Genomic DNA, 8,995 nt, shown 5'->3' on the forward strand with positions numbered 1-8,995 from the left:
GGGCGGGGCCGGCGGGCCGCTGCGGGCTGGGCTGTTTTGCTGTTTCAGGAGAGCTCCGCGGTGCTCACCCAGCCCGCGGGCCGGCTGCGGGGCTTGAGAAAAACTAGAGAACTTCCTCGGCACGCCCGGATTTCCCAAAGGGCCTCCGCTCCCAGGAGCAGTGCTCGCAGTCGGCTCCCGGTCCTCCAGCCACCGAGCCGGCTCTGCGCCCTCGCCCGGCTCCCGCTCCCCCCTCCCTCCATCTCCGCCCCGCCCCCTCTTCTTACTTACTCAGCCCTTCTCCCTCCACCCCCCCGCCCTCCTTCCTCCACTTCTGCCCCTCCCTCCCCCTAGCTCCCCTCCGCGTCTCCCCCCTTTCTCTCACTTCTCGCTCTCGCCTCCTCCTACCTCCCCTTCCTCCACCCCCGCCCCTCCCCCACCTCTTACCTCCTTCTTCCTTCACTTCTTCCCTGTCCCACTTCCTCCCCCACCTGTTTCCTTCCCACGTCCTCTTCCCCCCTTCCTCCCCCCTCCGCCCCTCACCCTCTTCTTCCTCATCCCTTCTTCCTGTCTCCCTCCCTTTCTTCCTCACCCCATACCTCCTTTCCCTCACTTCTTCCCTCCCCTACCTCCAACCCCCTCCGCCCTTCTCCCTCTTCCCTCACTTCTTCCCTCTCCCACCTCCCCCACCTCCCATTCCTCCTACCCCCACCTCCTCCTTCCTCCATCTTTGCCACTCCCCCACCTCGTCCTCTCGCCCTCCCACTTTCCCTCTCCCACTTCGCCCACCTACATCTCTCAACTTCCTTCTTCCTTTACTTTTTCCTTCTCCCACCTCCTCCAACCCTTCCTTCCTCCACCTCTGTCCCTCCCCTTCTTCTTACTCATCCCTTCTTCCTACCTCCCTGTCCTCTTCTTCCAAACCTCATGTCTCCCCACTCCTTCCCTCACTTCTCCCCCTCCCATCTTCTCCTACCATCATCCACCCTTCCGCCTCTCCCCTACCTCCTCTCACCTCCCGCCTCACTTCCCACCTCCTCCCACCCCTTCTCCTCCCCTCTTCCCAGGCCCCCCAGGGCAGCGGGCGCCTCCCTCATTTCGGGGCAAACACAGGTTTGGGCTGAATGTGGTCTCGAGGCCGTCCGTCAAGAACTCAGATGAGAAAGTTTCCTAGCACCTCCACCGCAGGAGTGTCCTGGAGCCCCGGGCGGCGTTTCGGCTCCCCTTGGCGTCTGCGCCCAGAAAGCGCCGAGCTTATACCGGGGCGGCTGGTCCCAGTCCCAGGGGCAGCGCCCTCCGCTTTTCTTCTCGGTTTAACGATGATTCTGCTCTTGAAGTTTAGCACAGATAAAAACGCAGCGGTACTTTTTATTAGAGAGGGAAATGAGGGCTCAAAGGGAGGCTGAGAGGGAGAGAGGCCAGGGGAGGCAAGAAAACAGGGGAGTAAGGTGGTGCTGGTGATCTGCTAGATGGGCTCCTTTGGAGCGGAGGTTCCTATTTGGACGCCAGCACGGGGTGGGGGGTCGGGGGGCGTAGGTAGATGTAAAGGTAAGGTGGCCGGGACAGCAGAATCCCACGGAGAGACAGTGTATTTACATTGCCAGCAACGATGGCCACACAGTCTTGTTTCCCACACCCTCCCGTCCCTATCAAATTCAGTAGATGCCGTGGGTCTCTTTTATTCCTAGTTTGCACACTAGGACACTGAGGCCCGGGTAGGCTAAGTGATTTGGCCATGACCACACAGCTCTTAGTGGCAGACCCAAGACTCAAGCCTACATCTGTCTGACTCCAAAACCAAAACCTGACTTAGTATTTGCTGGTCTAAGACAGCTTCAGGTTCAGCTTGAACACAGATTGGTTTGGAGGACAGTCAGGTAGATTTGCAGGTAGGTGCGAGCTTACAGTTCTTCCAGACTGTGTTTCACAAGGGACATAATCAGGGCATCTTTACCCCCCAGGATGTTCCTGAGGCCTATCATTAGCAGGAATCTCTGAATTCCTAGACCCTCTCCAAAGTGGATACTTAGGGAGCTATTGTCTCTAGTTAACCCAAATCTCCTTTTGGCTCATTAGGGAAATTCCTTGGGCCCTAGGCTGGTATCCCACTGCAAAATTACTGGACTATCCAATAGGATTTTTAACTATCCCCTAAATTCCCAATCTCCTACAAAGGAAATAAACAGTAGGATGGGGAGACGAACAAAGCATGTTAAACTTGAGGGTTTTTTGTTTTTTTTTTAAGATTTTATTTATTTATTTGACAGAGGGAGACACAGCGAGAGAGGGAACACAAGCAGGGGGAGTGGGAGAGGGAGAAGCAGGCTTCCCGTGGAGCAGGGAGCCGGATGCAGGGCTTGATCCCAGGACACTGGGATCATGACCTGAGCCAAAGGCAGACACTTAAGGACTGAGCCACCCAGGTGCCCCAGACTTGAGGGTTTAATGGGGCCCTTGCAACACATCCAGAAATTTCAGCTGGACTATGAAAAACACCTTGGGAAAAACTGGGATTCTCTGTTCCTGTGGTATGCAACGGGGTGACTTACTCTGGAGACTAAGGTGAAGCTTGCTTGGTGGTAAGGGTGATGGGATATTTGTGGTTCAGCATGTATGTGTGTTCCCTTCCTGTTTATCCCCAGCAAATATAAAACACACCTGTTTCTGTTAGGCTCCTCTGATGGTTTTTTTTGTTTTTCAGAAGGTTTCAAGATACCACGAAGGATGTTTTTTGCTTCCGTTGTATTTTCATTACTAGTTGATAGCTATACGCTCATACGTCACCAGAACACACCCTAATCCTCACCCAAAAATGAGATAGTTTTGACAAGCCCAGCCCTCTAAGAAAGTCAGTGGGACGACTGTTTCTTAAATATAATGTTCTACACATGTGCTAACGGAGTGCGGAGGGAATTGGTGTTTAAAAGGCTGTGTCGTGGAATAATACCTCAGGGTGCCATCTGATGGTCCATTTATTTCTAAACCTTGTACAGCCACCATATTGATAAATAAATCCCCCATAGGAGCGCTGGGAAGTTATCCTCCTGGTTATCCTTTCTCCATTTTTATAGGTTAAGAACCGAAGCCACCAAAAGGAGGCCTACTACAGACGACCTGACCCCCAAGCCTTGTTTTTGGTGGTGCGCGTGAGGCCGTAGGCCTGCGGCTCCTTAGGCCGACAACAGAGTGAAGAGGGAAAATGGTGCCACTGTCCACTTCTACGAGGAGTCACGAATCCCTGCTACGGAAGGGGCCCCTGGTCCCAGGCAGCTGCTCTGCCACAGGATCGGGCCATTTTCTCCAGGGTGGCCAACTATCCCTAATCTTTTTATCACCACAGACTACGTGGTAGAAGGTGAAGCGGAGGCTGCCTCCAAGGACCTCCTCCTCCTACAGGGGCCTAATGTCCTGCTGTTCTAGTATTGAGGACGGAGCCCTGGAACGTGGTCGGAGAACCTCCGCCTTCCCGCAGGGCACCCTGAGGAGGGGCAGAGAATCAGGCAAGTCAAAACGAAGCAAAGCCTAGGGCAGCGCCCCGAAGCTGACAGGCCACCTCCCTGGGCAAAGGCAGTTGACTGAGACTCGGTTGTTCAGCTGGCCCTTGGTGGGCCGCCCTGCAGACTCTCCCGCCCCGGCCCGTCAGCCATCGGGATGCCCTGGGCCCCAGACCTCTCCTGGCAGTTGTGCCCCTGCTGGATACCATTCCTGGGATCATTCCTAGGGAATCCGGAGGCAAGTCCAGGCGACTCTGTGGGGAGAAACAATGGGCATGTGTTTGCCATTTGACTGAGAGCATCTACAAACAATGCTTGGATCCCCGGTCTGGCTCTGGGGCCAGGGAGCTTCAGGCCTTCCCAGCGGCAGAACAGTGAGGGAGGTACTCTGGGCTTTCAGCACCTCCTAAATCATCCCAGAGACAGAGAGCCACTGACTTCCACACGCACACGCTGCTGCCGGCTCTGTCACAAGAAGATGAACTACAAGCAATAAAATCAAGATGAAGTTCTGTGTAAATCTTTCCAGCTCACAAAGATTGTAGAAAGTTGAAGATGCAAGGCATGTTAAAGACCATCTAGCTCTATCTCCTCATCCCGCAGCCACAAAACCTGAGGCCCAGGGATGCGTGTGGACCAACCCGCCATCACAGAGTCGCTGGCTTTCCATGGCTGTCGCGTTGCATCCTTGCTGTCCTGCTAGTCGCACGGTATCAAATGACTTTCGAAAAACGGTTCAGGAGAAATCAGTGCTCCAGGATCTTCACCTCCCTCCCCGTTGATTGCTTCCAGCTGCTAAAAACTGGCACGGTTAAAAGTGGGTCGTGCTGCCAGTAGCGGAGGGTCAGCACTCTGGGGCGTGCTGATTTGGAGGCGCGGGGAACAGGCAGGTGATTGGAAGCGTAATTGCCAGTCTTCTCCCTGGTACCTGGGGATTTCTGCCATTCAAGTCCCTGGGTGTGTGCCCTCAGCAAATACTAACCCACAGAGTCAATCGCCAACTCCAGTCATGTGTACATTTACCCTCTGGGGATGGAAAGCTGGAGGAAATGCAATTTCCTAATCTACGTGGCCTCGGATGGAAAGATGTTTTTGCCTGATGAGAGCCCTCAGAGAGTAAATGCGTATTGAGGGCCTACAGTGCTCTCCAGGATCCTTTATGGGAACTGGCTGTAGAGAAAAAAAAACACAACATCACAGATGGTTCTGGTTCTCTCTTTGCCTTAGTGAAGACCCTGGTTGAGACAAGGTTAAGACCTTGGTTGCCAGTGATCAGCTCGAGCGGGGTTAGGTAGTAAGGGAAATGTGTGGATGCAGCAGTATCTCCTGAAGTTCAAGGACAGATGGCTACTAGGAACCCAGGCTGGACTCCTTCTCCAGCTTTCGTCTCTGCTTCCACAGTCCGCTTTCCTTTCCTCTCTGTGGGCAGCCAGCCGGGCTGAAGATGATCCCTCCATGGAAGAGATTAGCCACAGGTGACTGGTTGGCCCAGGAGAGAAGTGTGATTGGCCCAGCCCAGGTCAGGTGCACAACCTGATCCAATCAAGGTGGCCACAGGTAGGGTGCCCTACCTCCTGGATGGCTGAGGGGCAAGCCCTTCCAGACAGAAGAATGAAGTGCGGTGGGCAGACATTTTTAAAGTGTGACGATCCGAGGCTTCAGTCAGATTAGTTATTGATATAGAAAAAGTGGTATGGTGCAGGTGGGAGTTTCGAGGTATAATTCAGACACTGGAGCCTGATTTCTTGAGTGATAAATTGTCTATCATAGAGCTGTATCTTTTTAGATAGCAGTTTTCCTGGCAACTCAACTCCTATCCTCTGGGCTCTGTTAAGAAAGCCCATCAAACAAACATCTTAATCTTTTATGTGACTATCATATATATCTTCATCCCGTTGACATGTGCCAGCTAGCTAGATAAGAACATGAGATAAAAGTGCAATTTTAGGGATGCCTGGGTGGCTCAGTTGGTTAAGTGTCTGCCTTTGGCTCAGGTCATGATCCCGGGATCCTGGGATTGAGCCCCATGTCAGGATTCCCGCTCAGCGGGGTGTCTGCTTCTCCCTCCCTCTCCCCCTCCCCACCTTCGTGCTCTCTCACTCAAATAAATAATTTTTTTAAAAAGTGCAATTTTAAACTTGTGCGTGTTGAGAGATATATATGCACACATACATATGTGTTTAGAAACCCAATCTATTTCCAAAAAGGATTAGAAGAAGCTTCTAATAAAAACACAGAAGAAGGGGCGCCTGGGTGGCTCAGTCAGTTAAGCATCTGCCTTCGGCTCAGGTCATGGTCCCAGGGTCTTGGGATCGAACCCCGCATCGGGCTCCCTGCTCAACGGGAAGCCTGCTTCTCCCTCTCCCACTCCCCCTGCTTGTGTTCCCTCTCTTGCTGTCTCTCTCTCTCTCTGTCAAATAAAATAAATAAAATCTTAAAAAAAAAAAAAACAAAACAGAAGAAATATGACCAAAAGCCATTAACACTAAAAAAGAAGTAAAAGGCATGTAGCAAACAGCTTGCAGTTGAACAGAGTGACAGAAGATGGACAGGCTATAATTCCTGGCCTGAACTGATTAGTAAACCTAGTTCTGAACGTTCTAATATTCAAGGCAAAGAAGAGAATGTTATGAATTAAATCGCTGTTATTATTTAAACATGTAAATCTCTAGAATAGTTCTCAAAATATAGTCCAGGGCCATTGTGGTCCTCAAAACCGTTTCTGGGGGTCCACAGATCAAAACTATTTTCATAATGCTGAGGCACTGCTTGCCTTTTTCACTCCCGTTCTGTCATGAGTGCCCTGGGGAGTTTTCTAGAAGCTACATGTCATGTAATATTACCACAGACAGAATATAGAAGCAGATAGACAAATCCAACTGTCTTCTACTAAGCCAGACATTCAAGAGATTAGCAAAAATTTAAAGCAATGTCACTCTTCTCACTTTGTTTTAGAAATTTATTTTCACAAAACATTAATTATGTTAGTGTATTATGGGTTTATTGCTATTATTTTAAATGAATTAGAAAATATTTAATTTTTGTTTTAATTTCTAATATGTTAAGCATTGTGGATATATTCTAGATAAGTAAAAAACTCAGATTCTCAACAATTTTTTTAAGAGTGTAAAGGGATTCTGAGACCAAATGTTTGAGAACTGCTCATCAAGAATATTACTATTATTTATGCATCTGAGATGATGATTTTTTTGCCCCAAAAGTTTCTTTCTAGAAGGCAGTGATCATGGCTACATTTGATCCCAGGCAAAACTAAAATCACTTTATGAACAGATGAGGTATCATTTTTTACACATACATTCATTTCTCATTTTATCTGTTCCAAAAATATTTACTGAGCTCCTGGCATATATGCTTCAGGTATAGCACCTTCTTCTGGGAAGATAGTAAGACAAACATGGATCCCTATCCTCATGGAGATCTGGGATCTAGTTTGCAAAGGAGAAACAATGATGACTCGAAAATTCAGGATCAATGTAAAACCAGATGGAAACTGCTTTTGTTAATATTCACATAAACTACCAATTTAAAAAAAATACTATTTATTTTCCGGAGTCTGAAGACTTGAGGTTGAAGAGTTTCCTGGCAGGAGGACGTCATTTGACAGGTATTAGATTTACTGGTGATTCAAGTTGCAGCGGCCCTAGTCTGTTATTATGGTGTTTAAAAGTATGATATGTTTTGAGAAAATTCAGTGTAGGTAAACAGAAATCTACATTAGAAAGCATCATACTTGCATTACAGAAAGGTTTTTCATTTTGGAAATACTATACTGGACTTACAGAGGGAGTGATCAATAACCTTATTGATTGAATGAACAGTTCATTGTATACTTAAAATTTGATTCACATTATCACAATTGATTCACAACTTTTCAGTTACATGTATAATACATTTAGGAAGATGAAATTGTATTGTACAGTTACAGTAAAAAAGGAGAAAGCAAGCTTCTAGTTGTGGCCAGCGACTGATGTTAGTTGAGCCTTAGACCAGGAGAAAAAGTCCAGAATTGGTAAAAGAGAGGTGCCAAAGAAAACATGAACTGTGAGGTGTAAGTAGAGTTTCATTTGTTTGTTTGACAGCATGGTTGGGCTGGAGGGTCAAGGCAATGCATGTAAATTTCAGCCTGGCATTAGACAAAAATCTTTTATAGTGTCCTTGTCGATTCATGGAGAGTTGGAGGGTAGGTGTAGGGCAAATTCGATTGATTTGTAGCTGGTTGAACAATCACTTCCCAAAAGTCTTGAAATGGATCCATTTCAGTTTTGATGGAGGTCGCTAGTGACTTGCCCCAGGAATCTACCTTCTGCCCCACTCAGTACAATATTGTTGTAAGTGATATCCTGAAGAAATCTGATGGTGACAAATATGGGAGAATAGCTTATACTTTAAGATGCTAGAGCAGCCGGGGTCCAAAAATATTTTCAAAGATTGGAACAATGTGTCAAGTCTAATAAGATAGAATTTAAGGGGCGCCTGGGTGGCTCAGCCGTTAAGCGTCTGCCTTCAGCTCAGGTCATGATCCCAGGGTCCTGGGATCGAGCCCCGCATCAGGCTCCCTGCTCTGTGGGAAGCCTGCTTCTCCCTCTCCCACTCCCCCTGCTTGTGTTCCCTCTCTCTCTCTGTCAAATAAATAAATAAAATCTTAAAAAAAAAAAAAGATAGAATTTAATAGGGAATTATCTCACAGTTATGCATCTAAAAATCACCCGAACAAGGCCAGGATGTTTGGAACCTGGCATGTTTAAATGAAACCAGGATAAGGCAAATGCAAAAATGTACCTATAAAGATTTTGTTATGAGTAGGCTACCACTTGGCATCTAGGCTATTTCCTGAAGCTCCATGATAACAGTAGATGTTAGTCCAGGGAAAAGGAAGATGAGGGTGGAGAAGAAATTTGGGTGGAGAGTGTGGTTTAAGAGTACAATATGCAAAAGAAAAAAAATAAATGACTTCTTAAAATGCTACATGAGAGGCCTTGGATTTTACTAATAGAAATATTATGTCCAGAATAAAGGAGAGGATGGTCCGACTCTACTCTGCAAGTTAGGCCTCTCCTGCAATATTGGAGGCAATTCTGGGTGACTATCTTTTATGGAGCCTTTGACCAGCTAGAATATGTAGAGAAGACAGCAACTAATATGGAAAGGCTCTTGAAATGATGTCATGTCCCTGCTCTCAACACTGCAAAGTGTGGCCCCAGACCTTTGAGGCCACATGACCCCTGGCTACCTCTTTTAAAAGATTTTTTAAAATTAATTAATTTATTTATTTATTTGAGAGAAAGAGAGAGAGACAGAGAAACAGCATGAGAGGGGAGAGGGTCAGAGGGAGAAGCAGGCTCCCCGCTGAGCTGGGAGCCCGATGTGGGACTCGATGTGGGACTCGATGTGGGACTCGATCCCGGGACTCCAGGATCATGACCTGAGCCCGAAGGCAGTCACTCAACCAACTGAGCCACCCAGGCACCCCCCGCTGGCTACCTCTTAACCCTCTCTTCTGA

This window comes from Neomonachus schauinslandi, chromosome 3, assembly GCF_002201575.2.
Source record: "Neomonachus schauinslandi chromosome 3, ASM220157v2, whole genome shotgun sequence".
Taxonomy (NCBI): domain Eukaryota; kingdom Metazoa; phylum Chordata; class Mammalia; order Carnivora; family Phocidae; genus Neomonachus; species Neomonachus schauinslandi.